Source organism: Coturnix japonica, chromosome 18 (assembly GCF_054131305.1).
Source record: "Coturnix japonica strain WE chromosome 18, WE-NBRP24, whole genome shotgun sequence".
Lineage (NCBI taxonomy): Eukaryota > Metazoa > Chordata > Aves > Galliformes > Phasianidae > Coturnix > Coturnix japonica.
The window spans coordinates 11,485,739-11,502,645 of record NC_140680.1 but is presented as its reverse complement, the minus strand read 5'-3'; the positions used below and the strand labels follow the sequence as shown (position 1 = coordinate 11,502,645).

At 42.0% G+C, this 16,907-nt stretch overlaps 1 protein-coding gene across 13 annotated transcripts in view; it reads right to left on the bottom strand.

Annotated features, from left to right (window-relative positions):
• The window catches only part of EBF1 (EBF transcription factor 1), a 258,042-nt gene that overhangs the window by 164,517 nt on the left and 76,618 nt on the right, over positions 1 to 16,907 (bottom strand). The window lies entirely within an intron of this gene.

Here is a 16,907-nt window from a genome sequence, read left to right as displayed (position 1 = left end):
CTATAGGATAAAAGCACCTGCACAAGAACATATACTGCCCAAAGATCATTCAGGAAAAGCAGAGCTAAATCCATAGCTATAGCAGCCTCTCAGCAGCAGCCAGGGGAATACAAACACAGTGAAAGATACCATGCAACTGAATAATACTGCCTAACACAGTTGCCAAAAACTACTCAAGAAGAAGCAAAATTTACCATCACCATCTGGAGCAACAATGCCCATTTCCTGCAGTCAAATGATGAATCCTACTTCCAAGTTGAGGCTGCAGCCAGAGTGCTCACAGTGCCAGTGCAATTCCAGGACGTGATCCAAGGGTGGGGAATGTGTGCATCCATTGTACTTTGCTGCCTGAGCACTCATCACTGCGCCCTCTGAGCAGTGAAGGTACCCACATAGACACCACCCCAGGTACCAGAGCTAATGCTGTGATCCACGCATGGAAAAGCATTGCAATTTAAGCGGCAGTGATTAACTGATGTGAAGCTGTGTGTTCCTGCCCCTCCCATGGCATCTGAGCGGTTCCCACCTCTGAAATAACAAGGGGTTAAGCTTTGCCACAAACGTGCCACCTACGTTTTTAAGGTTATAAAAATGGGATGCTTACACTTTTCCTAACCCTTCACCAATGACCAGACCCATATGTAAATTTCACACAGTAGTATTTAGTAGCATAATTAATCCCTACTTTATGTTATGAGTAATATTTCCTATTCCCGACCCTGCAACGTCCTTTAAGAAGATCCATGTTCCAATTAGACTAGCCCATCGGCACTCTTTTAATGAGCAGATTAATCATTCAGATGGGTACAATGGTGTCATCACAGGTTTTAAATATGATAATCTACATCCTAATGGTGCTGCAAAAGCCTTGGCTCACAGCAAAAAAAGAAAAAAAGAAAAAGGTAGGCAAAAATTGGTGGTACTTTGTTTTTTTGTTCTCTTTTTTTTCTCACATGACACAAGAATACTTGGGCAATGCAGAGATGCAGCAACAAGGCAGGATGGAGAAAGGGACGGCTGAGCAGCTTCAGAATTCAGGTGCAGTAATAGTTGTGCAAGGGCAGAGCTGCTGGTCTCTGAAGAACCCTTTGCCATAGGGAGGAAAAGTGTAAGGCCTTTCCTGCCAGCCTAACATGCAAGTTCTGCCCTTACAGCCTTTCCTCAGCCCTTACATAAAACAGATTTTATATGTAAGATCATCATGCAGAAAGTCATTTAATTTCAATAAAAGCAGAGGTCTTTTCAGATACCTGACTTTATTTCACCATTTCCAAAAGGCAGCCAGGATTTTATTTTATTCTATTTTTTTTAAGCTAAAGAGAACCTGTAATTATTGTTTTTAGCTTAACAAGAATACCAGATTTTTAACCTGCATACCATGGACTCAATTCCATGCAAAGATAAGCTGGCATAGATACTCTCATTCAATCCATGGAAAGAATCCTACAGCAACATCACCCTCCAAATGAGAGATGCCAGGACTGTAAAAGCAACCCGTGCTCCATCCCTGCTCTGTGTGACAGTTACAAACCTCTGTGCTGCACCACTCCTGAATTGTGGCTTTGTTCTTTTGGGGCTTGTTTTAGCAACAGGTAGGAGTTCAAGCTGTTTGTTCATCTCTTCAGCTCTCCTCAGTAAGACAAGCCCTGCAGAACACCAGCTTCTTTGCAGGCACACAACATTGATTTACACTGTGGTTGATTTTGATGTAGCCAGAAAAGAACCAACAGCTGACAATTTATCTACAGGTTCCCTTTTAAACCCAGCAAGGAAAGGACAGTAGTGGAAACTTGTCTATGAAAACGCCAGCTATAAACCATGAACCTGTTCTGAGATCCATCCTCTTGTGAGCAGTCCCCATGAAGTCATGACCAAAGTCTGAGTGATTCTTTCATCGCTGTCTGAGGAAGAATTGAATAAGGGATGTAACACTTGGCCTTATAACGTACCCACACACAATCTATGGTAGAAGGCAACTGTGCGTTCTGCCTCAAGATGCCTCCACTTCATTAGAACGTATTTCTCATACAAAGACATCTTTATTTCATATCATTAAAGCAAAATCTCTTCTCCAGCAGCCAAAGCCTGCTCTCCAAAGTCACTGTCAACAGTGTCATTGTATTTTTCAAACTGCATTTTTCAGCTAATTTTCGTCCAAAGCCTCCTCGTTTTACTTAGATATGTAACTGTAGGAATCAGTCGTGCTACTCAACTCCATTAAATCGTATCCATCCTGGCCCTTCATCTTTTAGGATCTGATCCAGCTCCCCTCGACTACAAAGACAATTGGATCAGAGCCATTTTGCATAACATCAGGAGTGGATTAGGCATTTCAGTCAGGTCTGTAGGTGCACTGCCAGAACTCGGTCTGAAACTGCCTGCATCAGATAGACCGAACCAGAAAACCATTGGCATACAGGAGGAAGCACTGAAATTACAGAGAGCTTTCTCATGCACAGGTACTTGCTGGGCTAGGAGACATTATTCTTACTAATGCACCTTTGCTAATGTCCACATCAGAAGGACCTTATTTTTTTCAGTATAACACTAATGGCAGTTTGTCCATTAAGGTATCCGGAGTCATAATGGGCAAGGAGTCCCCACAGCGAAGAAGCCAAAGGAACAACATTCAGAAATGAATTCCTAGTTTAGTTATGAGGATATTGCTATATAGCATTTGGGTTTTATTATTTTTAAAAAACATTTTTTACAGTGCACTTATTTCCACTCATTTTTCAAATGCAGCAATTCGTTTTCAAGGAAGCATTATTAGAAGCAGGTAGGAAAGAGAACCAGCACCATCCATCAGACGTCTGACTTAGAGGGACCCCCTGATGCCATGGCTGGCTTTTCCACTGTCCCACAACACCAGTAAGCGATGCATCCTTCTTCACCCCATATTACAATCTGATTTTGACTGTCACTCTTTACCGAGGCTTTCACTAACACTATCTGTGCAACTCCAGAAACCACATCAAATTGCAGTTTTTCCTGATTTTATAGTAATTTGCATAATAGGTCACCATTAACATGCTGTGCTGAAGGAGAAGCAGCTCAACTGAAAGCTACCTTAAAGGTTTGCTTTAAAATAGAGTTAAAATTTTCTCTCAGTCCTCAGTTCTGTCAGCCCAGGAGTGAATTAAAGAAATACACATGTAAACAACTATAAATAAATGCAAGAAATAATTATAAAATTAGTTCTAGATGCATAATCCAATGTGATTCATGTTATGTTCCCACCGTGATCCCAGTTCCAGAAGAGTTAATCAACCATAGCAACCTTCTAATCAGAGCAGTGAACTAATGATCCTATTTCTGAGTAATACCAGTCAGATAAGGCTCTCAAAAGGTAGTTAACATCACTTTGGTGGAAAGGCATGACAAGTGCAAGTTCTAGCAGTGGGTAATGCATCATTCATGCCCCCTCTCGTTCTGACATTTTAACGTTATCTTGTTTTACTGTGTCGGCCTAACACTGCCACTGCTGGCAAATTAAACTGTGAACTTACAAAGTGGGTGGCAATAAATACAAATTATGAGAGTTCAAAAGATGTCCCTGGAGGTGTACTGCCAGACATGGAATGTCTCTGGCTTTTCTGTCACATAGCAATAGACAAGACAAAGTGTAGCACAAGCTGAAAAAAAGAATTAACTACATCATGATGAAAAATGAGACATAAATGAAAAGAAAAAAAAGAAGGGAAAAAAACAAAAGGGAGATGTACAGAAAGGACAGAGATGAACAAATGAGTAAACCCCTGAAATACAAAAAAAAATGACCATTTTCCTTCAGAGGATGAAAACTACATAGATTAGGAATCAACAAATGCTGCTTAGAAATACAGACCAAATATAAAATACAGCCAATGTTATTACAAAAATAAGCATCTCCCCCTAAAAAACTGCAGCACAGAAGCAGTAGCAGAAATTCAGAACCCTCACTGCACATTCCTACGCTGCCAAAAGGTTCACACTTTTGTGGTGGTTTTACTACAGGGGCAGGATTTGGTCCTGCATATTTAAGGGAAAAAAAAAAAGATAAAGAGAAAATTGCAAAAAAAACTTCTTAATTTTTGCTCAGACTTCTCTGTTTTGCACAGGGAGTGAGCAGGTAGATGAGGGTCTTCCAAACAGCCCCCTCAGCTCCCAGAGTCAGGATGTGCTCTGCTCTGATCACACTGTGAGCTGAACATGGACAGAACAGCAAAAACATTAACATTTCTTCCTTCCCTCAGGAAGACAAAACTTCACATGCTACTAATGGGGTCAGAAAACAACAGATTTTTAATATACCCAAGCCACAAAGCTGATTCAACTTGGTCTAACACCGCTAATGAATCTTATAAAACATTTTATCTCCCCCTCCCACCTTCACAAACCACTCACATGAGGCTTGAAAATCACAATAACATCTTCCCAAAGTGCAGATATCACTCACACCATATGCAGCATCACTCTGTTTATTTTTCCCTATAAACCATTGGTTTCATTGAAACTCATTAGCATCACCTGTGTTAATTACACTAGCAAACCAATCAACGGCTCCTTCTTAATTAGGTTTTCTTTATTAAAGCCGGAAATTGCCAAGGAGACAAAAGTCAACTGGGGAAATTATGTGAAAAGGAGTGTTTATGCCAAATTACCATACGAAATATAATAAGGAAAGGAAACTCAGTTTGTTTACAGCAATAACAAACAATATTAATTTTCAAGGTCACTAGCACAATTATTAATTACCTGTCTTATACTGTTTTGTGATAGTCTATTCTGCAAGGGTGGGGTGGTTCATAAAGCATCTTTCAGAGAGAGGCTGCATTGCCTTTCAGCTGCCCCAGTCACTGCCTGTGATGTGCGCAGTGTTTTAGGAAGTTACTTCCAAGAGCATTTCCCAAATGGGCTGCCATGATGGAAACTCTGAAAGGTTCATAAAAAGCTACAGGGTTGGGCTGCTGCCTCCATCCGAGATCCCGCAGGAAGGGAGAACTCAGCTGGTGAAATCTGGTTGTTCATCCCTGGTGAGAGGCTTGTGGGGGGTCTGAGAACGTACCGTGAGAAACACCATCACAGGTCCTGCGACCACACAGAGGTGCCTCCTCCCTTGATACCAGTTAAAATGAATCCCATGGCCCCAGTAGCAGAGTTGGCAGAGGCTACAGCCCTGCTCCATGTAAGTGGGTTAGCTGAGGCTCAGCCTTCAACACCATAAGTCAAACCCAAGTGCAGGTGAAACCTACTGGTGTTTCAAATCCAGGCTCCTCTGCTACCACTAGTTTCCACCCTGTGGGTAGGAGCTGCAGCCAACAGCATCCTGCTTGGGCTGGTGCCAGGATGAGGTCAGGGTGCTGGATTGCAGAGCAAATGCTGCAGCTATTACTGTAGGAAGTTTGCCAGCTGCTGTCTCTTTCTATGCCCACCTACCAGACAAACGAACCCATCTGAGCATGTTACCACACCATATCTTCTCTGCAGGTTTCCCTATGTGCCTACACTCATGCACACAGCCACAAGCCCATGTTGGTGCAGCAACCCTTACCTTGAAGAACCACCAGATGTTGCCATCAAAGCACTTGGCCATCAACAAGTCTCACAACCACAGTGAAACTTTTCAAGACCTACGGCATTAGAAGAACATCATTTGCTCTTTTTGACTTCTCTGAGGCTTCATCTTCTCAGACTGAATACCTTGCAACATACACAGACTTCCCAGCTGACCAATATGAAAGCCAGTGGCTGAGCTCTGCATTCTTGACCCAGCATGTCAAAGGGAACTACTCAAATATGCCTTTCATGAACTGTAGATTATCCAATGTTGGTTCACCTGAAAACTTATTTCAAAGGAACTCACTGCACTGCACAAGGACTCAGTTTAGCTTACAAAAATGAGAAAGCCCTGCAGTGCCTGATGCACACCTACAGCTTTACAGAACTTTATTTGGGAAACACCTTCTTGATTCCATAGAAAGTTCACATACTTCATATTTTGTTCCTCAAAAGGACATGAACAGGTTATTTTGAAGTCTGTGCAGCTAGTGCAGGGCTTCATTGCTCCCCTGGGGTCCCAGGTGAACCCCTGGGTGTCATGCCACACAGTGAGGAAAGAGTTATCCATCAGCAGTCCTTTATAATGGACCATTTCAAACAAGAGCCCACCATAAAGACACAGTTTCCAAGCTTCTGACCATTTAAGACAGACCGCTGCATTCGGTTTTAGACAGAAACAAGCAATGAGGTGTTTGTTTCTTTCATGTTAGGCAGGGTAAGGAAATTAATCACAGGAAATAAATTCTCTCTGCTAGAAATGCATCACAGTCACAACAACTCCAGAATGTGTATTTAAAAGACAATTTAATAAAAAAAAAAGTTATTTCCCTGATAAATCATAATGGCTCTTTAGAACTCACCACTGTCTGCTATAGAAAAATCATATTTAAAACATTTCTAAAATAAGTATTTTGAAGACACTGTTTAAAATGAACATCATTTGCCCAAAAAGGCCATAATTGTCCTGAAATGTATTTTGTAAATCTGCATTCAGGGACTTTTTTTGTTAAAAAGGGGGAGTGTTTGGGTGTGTGTTTTTTTAGCCCAAGAGATCTTAAACAGCTTCTATGGAGCTATCAGAATTTATTGTTTTAATAGGGTTGAAGGCAGTTTGGAGCAGGCAAAAATGAGAAGGAGGAAAAAAGGAGGAAAGCAAGCAGAAGTGGCAGAGGGAATGAAAATGGAAAAGGGAGAGAAGATGGGAGACTGCCCACACAGCTCAGGCAGCAGGTGCACCAAAGGGGAGCTCAAAATCCCCAGGCAGGATGGGGCAGGGGTCACTTCAGCTCAGGGGTATGCTCTGCTTTTGCAGAGTGCAGCAACACAACAGCAAAGGAGGAAATAAAAGAAATGAAAAGGTCGCCTTGGGTGAGCAGGAGCTGCAGGGCTGACAGCTGCCCTGGGTAAGCGCTGTAAATCCTTGCAAAGCAGTCTCTGGAGTTTCAATAGGGGAGACTGTCTGAGCCTTCTCCTGTGCCCATCAGGCAAACGGCCCACACACCAGTCTGTACTGCAGAGTAATGACTGCGTGGTGCTTCATACCTCCAGAGCACAGCACCAGAGATGTTAACTGCCCAAACCGAAAAACCAAACTCTGGATGAAGAGCCAGCTGGCTCTGTACAAGTGAATCAGGCCCTACACAAAACACAAAGAGGCTGGCATCTCTGCTCTGCTCAGAGAAGTCAGAAATCAAAATGCTCAGGATGCCAAGTGGCCGTGGCTGTCACAGCACCAAATCTAAGGTAATTCTGAAGTGCAAGAATGAATCATAGAATCATTGAGGTTGGAAAACACCACTAAGATGGTCTGGTCCAACCATCAATTCATCATCACCATGCCGTGTACTTACATTTTTTCCCCTTAATATCTGCAATGAAGTACTAACTATAAGCCAGGAAACTTGGTTTGTGCCACATCTTGTAAATATATCATCAAATCCAACCTTACCATAAACCAGCTGATACTACAGAGAACATTAGGCACTTGCACTATTCAAACTAACACAACACATTTTAACCATTTTAATCTTTGTTTAAATAGATTTAGAAAGAAATAGTTCTCAGACTTCTTATGCAAGCTATGCTGTCTTCTGGGTTAGACATCCATAGCTCAGTGTAGTAAGAGGATGCCCTCCTCACATTAGTGTACTGCCATTGGTGAGGAGAACTGGCACTACGTAGAATCACCATGCTGAAGCCACTGCAAATGTGCATTCATAGGAGGGGTCCAGCTGAGCTCCCCCAGAAATACCCACTTGTCCTCCCAGGAGATGGCTAGGTGATGTGCTACAGGCTGGATGGAGCAGAGGAGCACTGACTCCCCTGGCCGGGGCTGAGCTGCAGGACAGATGTCTTGCCCACAGCCTCCTCCAGCCTGCAATCCCCTGCTCCAGCAAGTAGGACAGGTGATGGGAACAGATGAGATTTGGAGTACTCCTCTCCTGGCAACCCAGTGGAGCTCTCTCTCTTCCAAGGGACTGGAGGGGGGGTTCATGCACTCACAGAGGGGGGGCTTTTTTGGGCAGGAACAGCCTACCTGGCTTAAATTCACAAAAGAATTTTTGTAACTCGTCTTCCCCATAACATTTCAAGAGCTTAAAATACACTTTGAGGAAGATTTCAAACACTTTTTTCCCCCTCAAATCTGTCTCTGCTTATTCACTGTGGATTCCAGAGGGATGACCTGGATTTCCTTACACACTTTCAAACCAAATTATATCAGTCCCAATTAGGTCATCTTCTAGCTACACCTACAGCTCAGACTGCTAAATTTCTTCCCCTACATATCCTCCCCAGTTAGGACTCTGGTCAGAGAAGCCTCCTGCGTTAGAATAACTACTATAAAGCCATATAATGCAGCCTAAAAATGTAATTATAATTGCAATGCCAAAAGCAAGCCAGTCAATATCTTTGAGATTCTAATAGTTTCAAGCACTATTACCTTAACGGTCTCACATCACAGTGCTGATTAAAGAAACATTTTGTCTTTTTATCTGTATTCAATGGAGAGTGTAATCATTGGAGCATAGAAAGCTAAAACATTTATTAGGAAGTATACATCTCAGGTCAGGCAGCAAAAGTCAATTCTGAAGTGGCAAAGCTGCAGAGCGATGCTGAGCCCCAGCCCCATCACAGTCCCTTCCCCTCCAGCATCAGAAGAGAGATATCCGTTCAGCAACGTCAACAAGGCTGGCACGTGGAGATGAGATATAACTGGTTTCAAATGAGAATACGTTTCTGTGGATTTTTTGTTTTGTTTTTAATTGAGCAGATCTCCACTCACACTAGCACTGTTCTACCTCCAGAATTAAAATACTGAGGCTGAGCTCCCCTTTTTCTACTGATAAGTTTGTTTCTTCTCTTTGCCTAATTGCTTAACAATAAATCCACACGCGCTCTATTATCCACAGCCCTCTGCAATATTCCTCAGGGCACACAATCAGCAATCAGAAAGCTTGAAAGATGGCCAACATAATCTTAAATATCCCAGTATATTACCAAATCAGTATTTCAAATTTAGTGGACGTACTCAGATATGTTTTTCTCTCTGCAAGAGGCATCGTGTAAGTGGCAAACAAGATACAGAAGATCGATTATTTAGCATAATTGCACAATCTAATTGTATGGATTTTAAATGGAACAAGGAGGGGAAAGATTAAAATCATACAGCACAGCAGTATACGTTCACAGAGTGCATGAGATATATTTTCCCCAATTAGTGGAACAATGGAAATATTTACTGTCAATTCAGTGAAGATATTCTGAAACAAGAGCAGAGCAAAATCCAGATCAGCAGAGGGAAGAATCATTTAATAGTTAAAAAAGGCAAAAAGAAAGAAAAAAGAAAAACTATTACGCCCAGCTCTCTGGGATGCTTCATTTCAGAAGCACATGTGGAAACCTCGAACACAGGAGCATGCTGGCTGCCCAGAATACACTAACACACCCATGTGTGTGCCACCAGTTGCCAACGCAGAGACCATGCATTACATCCTGCACATTAGCCCAGGTGGGGAGGCTCCTTGGTCTCAAAAATTAAGTGGAAGCGCTAACCTTGTCATACAGATGGGGCAGACAAAGGCAGGGAAGCACGGCTGCACTCCGCCGTACCACGGGTTAACTGGCATTTCTAATACTTTTCACCTAGCCCAGCTTGACAGATGCCTAACCTTCGCTGCCGAGTGGAGACAGCCTGATGGGGCTCGGCCATACAGGGGGAAAATTTTTGATGCTTCCCACTTATGACATGATTGATTTTCTTTCAGCGGCCCTTCACTTTTGGCTGTGGCGAAGGCTGCCTGCCTGAGCCCCCGCGTGCCCTGACCTCGACATATGGCCGCTGCGAGGCTGAAAACTGATGACGGCAGAAACCTAAAAAATCAATAGGCCCTGTCAGTCAGTGGGGAGGCGAACGTCTTTTAAAAACCCAATCACGACATGTACTTGCTGCATGGTGTGGATCTACTGCACGCTTGAGAACACACTGAATGCCCAATTTTTTTTTATTTATTTATTTTTGTTTATTTAATTATTTTTTTACTTGTGTGTTAACACAGCATTTACCTATTTATTCCTTAACCTTTTATCCTGAGAGAAAAAGCAAGCAAACCACGTTGTTAGGATGGAATCTCCACAACATTAACAACAACAACAAAAGAATCCCTGGGAATAACATCAAATAAATAAGGGACACCTTTCCAGTGCCAACATAAACACCAACATCATTATTTTTAACACTACCTGGTAATAATTTAAATATAGGGAGTTCCATAACTCCCTATGGCTAGCATAGATGTAGTGTAAAACATACAATTATTAAACTATTTTAATTTACTTTGCAGGGGGAGGTGAAGCATTGTTTGGGGTTTCAGTTTATTTTAGTGAGGGTTTTTTTGTTTGTTTGTTTCTAAAATACGAAAAAATAAATGAAATTCACTCTTGATTCTGCACCTCACAGACCTGCCATCCTCCACACACACCAGTGAGAAGAAGTTACTGGGTGCACCGACCTCAGCTGGAGATCCCATTGGTGCCAACAGCACACAGCTGAATGCCACCAGTTGGGGAAGGTGAGCATTGTATAAGACAGGCAAACAACACTACATATACTGACTTGATTTCTATTTTTTACCCCAAAACAGTCCTCAAAAACTCTGATGAAAAACCAACAAACAAACATCCAGCCATGACAGATATGCAGTCTTGACTGGAGTAGGTAACATCCAACCCATTAATGCCCCTGTGTGATCTACCTAACCTTACTGAAGTTTTAGGGGAAAAGCCATTATTCAAAATCTATGTCCTCATGCAGGAAAAGAATAAAATTAAAAAAGAGAAAAGAAAATTGAAAGGAGTTGAGTGAGAAATCAATGCATTACCAGATGCATTTTTAAAATCCACTGAAAGTCAGGAATATTTTCTTACAAACAATAATCAAGCAAATAAACAAAATCTAATGCTGAATTCCCAAACTAAGACCAATTAAAGCTTTCTTTATGACTGCAAACCTGACAAGCTTACGATCTCGCCCTGTTGCAGTGGTGTGTGTGTGTGTGTTTTAATGTAATATTAATGAGCCAGGATGGAGGGTCATAAAAAGTGATAGGTTTTTGCGATGGTAAATTATAAATCGGTATTGATTTTTCCCGGCACTAATGCAGCCAGCTTATTGTAAGACACCACAGGCAAAGTGCACTTTATCAGATTAGACTGGAGCCTGGTATCAAATATACATGAGAAAAAGGATGCATTTGTGACTTAGACGAGACTTTTTTTTTTCTTTTTAGTGATACATGAAATTTTTAAGGAAAGAAGTCTCAGAATATTAAGAAATTAAATACCATTTTAAAAGATCGCAGATGGTAGCAAATAGATATTAATGTCACATTAGGGTAATTTGTTTTCACGCTGATGGAATAGAGGCTTATATAGGAATATAGGAATAAGTATGCAAACTAAATCCTGCTCAGATTTAACCATGTGCTTAATCAGTCCAATTTATGATTATCTCAACTGTTAATGATAAAAGAGTCCCTCATTTGCATAACACGGCTGAAGAATCAGGCCCTACATCTGCTTATATGTACCAAAGTCTCACATATATACATATACATGGCAAGTATCGATTCTGCCCATGCTACTTTTTACATCCTCCGCTGCTTTGAAGAAATTGTTTGCTTTTCCCCCCCATATGTATCACCCTGTTATGCCAGCCAAAGAATATGAAAGAGCTTTTCCTTGTAGCATTTTTATTGCTTAAATGCTGTGAAGCTTTCCTTTCTCTTTCATCTCCAAACGCATTGGGAGTTGGCTGAACAGTAAAACCGGGCGTTATTTTTAAAATCAGTTCTGCTTTTCATCTCTTGACCTCCCCGCAGTCGGGATTTCCTCATTAAAACACTGTGATGACGTGGATAATTGACCAAAAAAAAAAAAAAAAGAGAGAGGGGAAAGGGAAAACAGTGATAACAATGAAAAAAACAGGGTTATATTCTGCAGCACCACTGTGAACAAGAAGCAAGCCACTTCGCCAGCACCGCTACAGCTGTGCTGGGTTGGTACAGAAGAAACCACATCCTTGTTGATGTTCAAGGCCAGACTGGATGGGACCCTGGGCAGCCTGTGCAAGTGCTCAATATGGCAGCTGGCAACCTACCTGCACTGGGAATTAGATGTTATTTGAGGACCCTTCCGACCCCCAAGCCATTCCATGATTCTGTTCCACTACAAGCTTCCACAAGCACACATGTGGGTACAAACTTTCTTGGTAGTGACTTGAGTGAAGCTCTGAAAACCTCTGAGCATCCTCTGTGCAAAAGTCACCATTTACCCCCCCCCCAAAAAGCATATTTATATACAGCTTGTTAGAAAGTAGCCCTGGTACAGGAGTAACGTGTAGACATGGTGGAGATGGGTCAGTGGTTAGACCAATTAATTTTAGTGGCCCTTTCCAGTGTTAATAATTCTATGAATCTAAGTGTGAATCTACATCAGTGACATGGAATAGATAGGAAGGAAGGGGCCAGGGTTTGAAGAGTTTTTTCCATAGGGCAGATGCAGCTTCATGCAGACAGCACCCTCTGAACCCCCTGAAGATGTGCATGAGGGAGACATGGCCATGACTGTGGAGGCCGATGCTCCCACTGCTGTATCCCCCCCACAGCCCCACTGGAGCTTTCATATTTCAGACACCAGCAGCAATGCTCAGCATCATTCCCTCAACAAACTCTTTGCCTTCCTGCACTTCATTTTCATTATTTCTTCAAGCAGGCCAAAGAACTGATTAAGGGTTGGAAGTCAGACAGAGGGAACAGGATGCTGCTTTTTCTTAGAGATCTATGGGTATCAGGAGTACCCAGCAAGCAATAAGAACCTGGATAGGTCTCTGGAACACAGAGCACACACCTCTCCAAGCTCAGCCATGCTGACACTGCATGCTATAAAAATACTTCTGATTAAAACAACAAATCCACTCAAACAAAAACAGTCGCATGCTAGCATTGCCAGCAACCCTGTTAGTCTTGCACTGATATGTTATATCACAGCATAAAAGTTTGAGGACCAATCTTAACAATCCTATCACAAACAAAATTCCTATAAACTTCAATGGAAAAATGTGTCTGTTTCAGGACCAGCTTGGCTTTAGCCTTATTACTTCAGCTGTAAGAAGAGATGTAAGAGGAAACTTTCTCTTGGCATTTTTCACCTTATCAGATAAAGCCTAATAAAGCCAAAAAGGACATTAGGAAAATGCAGATTTACTTTCAGAGCAGTCAGATCCCACATCAGCTGGGCCCTCTTGTCCACCACTAATGGGGTGAATCAGTGCTGCGCCACAGCAAACTGGGGAGCACGGCACCAAACCCAGTCCTCCACACCCTCACTGTGAGCTCAGAGCACTCCCAACCAAAGCAGCCCCTTTAAAGTTATTCCTATAAATGCTATTAAAGTGAAACAATCCATTTTTAAGAAATGTATGCTAATTCCACTTTATTAGCGATGCCAAAGTCCTCATTTACATTTTTCATAAAAATCACACGGAGGTTTTTGCTGCTTTAGGGATAAAACTAATAAACAAATACATAAATTAGTATATTTTAATTAAATGTTATCCCATGAAGTAATATTGGATCCCATTGTCTCAGAGAACAACAAAAAGAAAAACTAGAAAAGCACCTCTAACTTGAAAATTTGCCTCGTATTAAAATATTAGAACTCATTAAAAACTAATTTGAAAATCTCTTTACCTAACCACCATAAAAAATTTGGAGCCCTGTATTCTAATACACGTTATTTGTTTTGGTACAGGAGATTATCACTCTAGCACGTCTTGCTATTAGAATACACATACATTAAAGGCATCGTAATGCCTCCAGATTCTCCCAGGATATAAAGTCAAGTGTTACGTGCAAAAGCACCTCCACTTCCATTTTAAGTACAGTATTATTTCCATTGTGTAAGATAAGAGACTGTAGGCAGCATACAGACAGACAGCAGCACACACACCGGTTTGGTTTTAGGTTCACGTATCACATTTAATATTTTAAAACTGTGTATTTTAGGGTTGGTGCATTCCCTGCTATTATTATTATTGTAAAGTGTTGCTCAGATGACAAGAAATGGGATGGATTAAGCCATACTGTGTGTGGCTGAAGCAGTGCGGGAAATCCAACAGGCAGAAAACAATCTGAACTTATTTAAAATATTAAAACAATCTGCAGAAATAGCTTAAGCATTAAAGAAAATAAGAGTAGCACCAAATAGTTATTAAAAACTGAATTAAATGTGCATTAGAACCCATTCACCTCATTAGGAGGATTTCTGTAACTCTCAGAAGAGGCACACGGACCTGGACTCTACGTTCTCGTTGTTCACTGTCCCCTACTGTAACCCTTTCTAAATAGAAGATTATTGCTTTGCAAGGCAGGTAGTTAAACAAAACTGACACTCAATTTGGCAGCTTTGCTCAAAAATACTTTGCTTCCTACTTGGTTACGTTTCCTGGAAATAGGAAGTTTAAAAGAAAAAAACAGCCAGAAGGAGCCACAAGCAGCTCTTTGGTACATAACAGCACTCTCTGAAAAGCTACATTCATTTATCAGCCTTTCTGAAAGCATCACTGACTGTACAGTCCCTCCTGAAACTATCATAGAGCAACCAGCACAGAGGGCAGTTGCCCCTGGAGGAGCCCATTTCCAGTATCAGTGAATGGTACAGGCTGAGCAGTGACAGGAGCAAAGGGATGAAGGTAAAGTGATGGAGCAGTAAGTTTGAAGACCATCATCTGCAATACTCCTTGAAAGCACATTCAGTTATGGGGGGATGAAATAATATGGAGCCATTCAGGAAGAGGGACCACAGGATCCAAAGAAGAAGCAGAATTAAAACCATGGAGAGAAATGTCAGATCATTCAAATGCATTGGGTCTGTGGGGTTTTTCTTCCCCCCATTAAAATTTGGGGTTTCTTATTTACCCCAAAGGAGGAATTTCCAGCAGCATTAACTCTCTGAATTCTCCCCTTTGGGTATTCCCAACAAGGAACATGTGCTCCTGGTGGTAGGACCAACAAGTGAGAGCCTTACTTGCCCAATTCTCTGATGAATAACAATTAAAATAAAATAATAAAGGAAGAGTGTATAAAAAAGCCATCTGCCAAACTTGCCCAGACATTGTAAAGGCTTTAAACATATTTTCAAAATGTTCCTTTTAAACTGTGATGGCTCATAAGCCACTGTAAGATTAGCCTTAATATGGAGAAGTGACTCATCTACAGTGACATCAGACAGAGCCCGATGTCCTCTGTCACTTTACAGTCAGCCTGATCACCCCCTCGCCTCACCCTGAGCCTTCTCCATAAATATTTAAACAAGCAGCAAAGTGATACATTATGGATATCATATTCAAAACCGCCTAAGTGACTCGCTTTGAGCCAAGATCGACGAAGGTATTTAGACACCTAAACTCCAGTTTAGATGCTTAACTTTCCTTCCAAAGCAATGGGAAACCAGCTCTGCAGAGTGGCTGAGATCTTTGTATTTCGGTGAATTTGGCATTGGGTTACTCACTAACGCAGCATTTAACATCTTAGTGACCATTCTCAGAGCTGTCAGCAGGCCAAGGAGCAGCTTCAGCTCAGCAGAGGTGCAGCCACCCAGTAAAGCAATGCTGGAAGGTGCACAGAGAATCTCAGCCCCTACAAACTGATGCTGTTAAAAGCCTACCCTGACTCCTGAATTTCCTCCCCATAAATGCAGTGCAGCTGGATCAGCAGCCACACAGCTGTCTGGCATCAGCAGCCACCCCCTGCAGCTCCTCAGGGTGGAAATCCTGGATCACAGCTCACAGCTCCAGGCAGCTCTGTGTGGAGGAGCTCCCAGGGGATGCGCTGCCTCTCATGGCAGCTACTCCCAAAAGCCGTGTGAAGCTTCTAACAAGATTGAGGATTGCCAGATTCCTGCCAGTGGTTGTGAGTTATCCACCATTTCACACACACATTTCACGTCAGCGGACCCCCTATCTTCTCCCTCTGTCCATATGGCAGAGCTTAAGGGCCTCGATCGCAGACAAAAAGAGGGGAAAGGCTCTCCTGTTATTGCCACCAATAAGCCCACTTTGCCATAAACTGCCTGAACACAGAGGAAATACAAAGACCCTCATTCATTCCCTTTGCACTCTCATTGACTTCAGTGGGAGTGTTCACACCCCGAGCACTAAATAGAAGACTACACTCAGCTGTATGTGAGACCAGCCCTGGCCACCAAAGCCCAGTGTCAGGGGTTGGCACCGAACATAGAGAAACAGAGGCTGAAGTCACAAAATCATTCATGTCAAACTGAACTTGTTCGGAAAGAAAAGGATCTTCATGCTTTCAAACTGTGAGCTACCTCAGAGTCCAACATCTTTACATCTACTCGACTCCAAAACCAAGGCAGCAGATTCTCAGCAGAAACTGGGCTCCAGCAAAGTGAGCACCTCACACCACCAGCATGGTGCTGATTTTGTAATCAGTCTGGAAGTTTTATTTTTAACTGCTGCACCAATGCTTTACAGAGACACAATTGTTCTTTGAAACCCTGCTAATAGGGCTGATCACTAATACTATTACTATATACAGAGCAGAAAAGCACAGTATAATGAAACTCTGCTATGAACTATGAACGAAATATTCTTTCCATAAAAAGAATTTTTAATAAAACATGCAAAGACTCCAGAAACTTCTCATCACATTAAGATGAAGACTCCTTCTACCAGTGGTGGGTTCTCAAAACCTCCCCATCTCCTTTGGACCCCCCACAACACTACCATTCCCACTGAGAAACTGAAAATGGGGATTTTCCTAATATGCTTTCACAGTGATCACACGCTT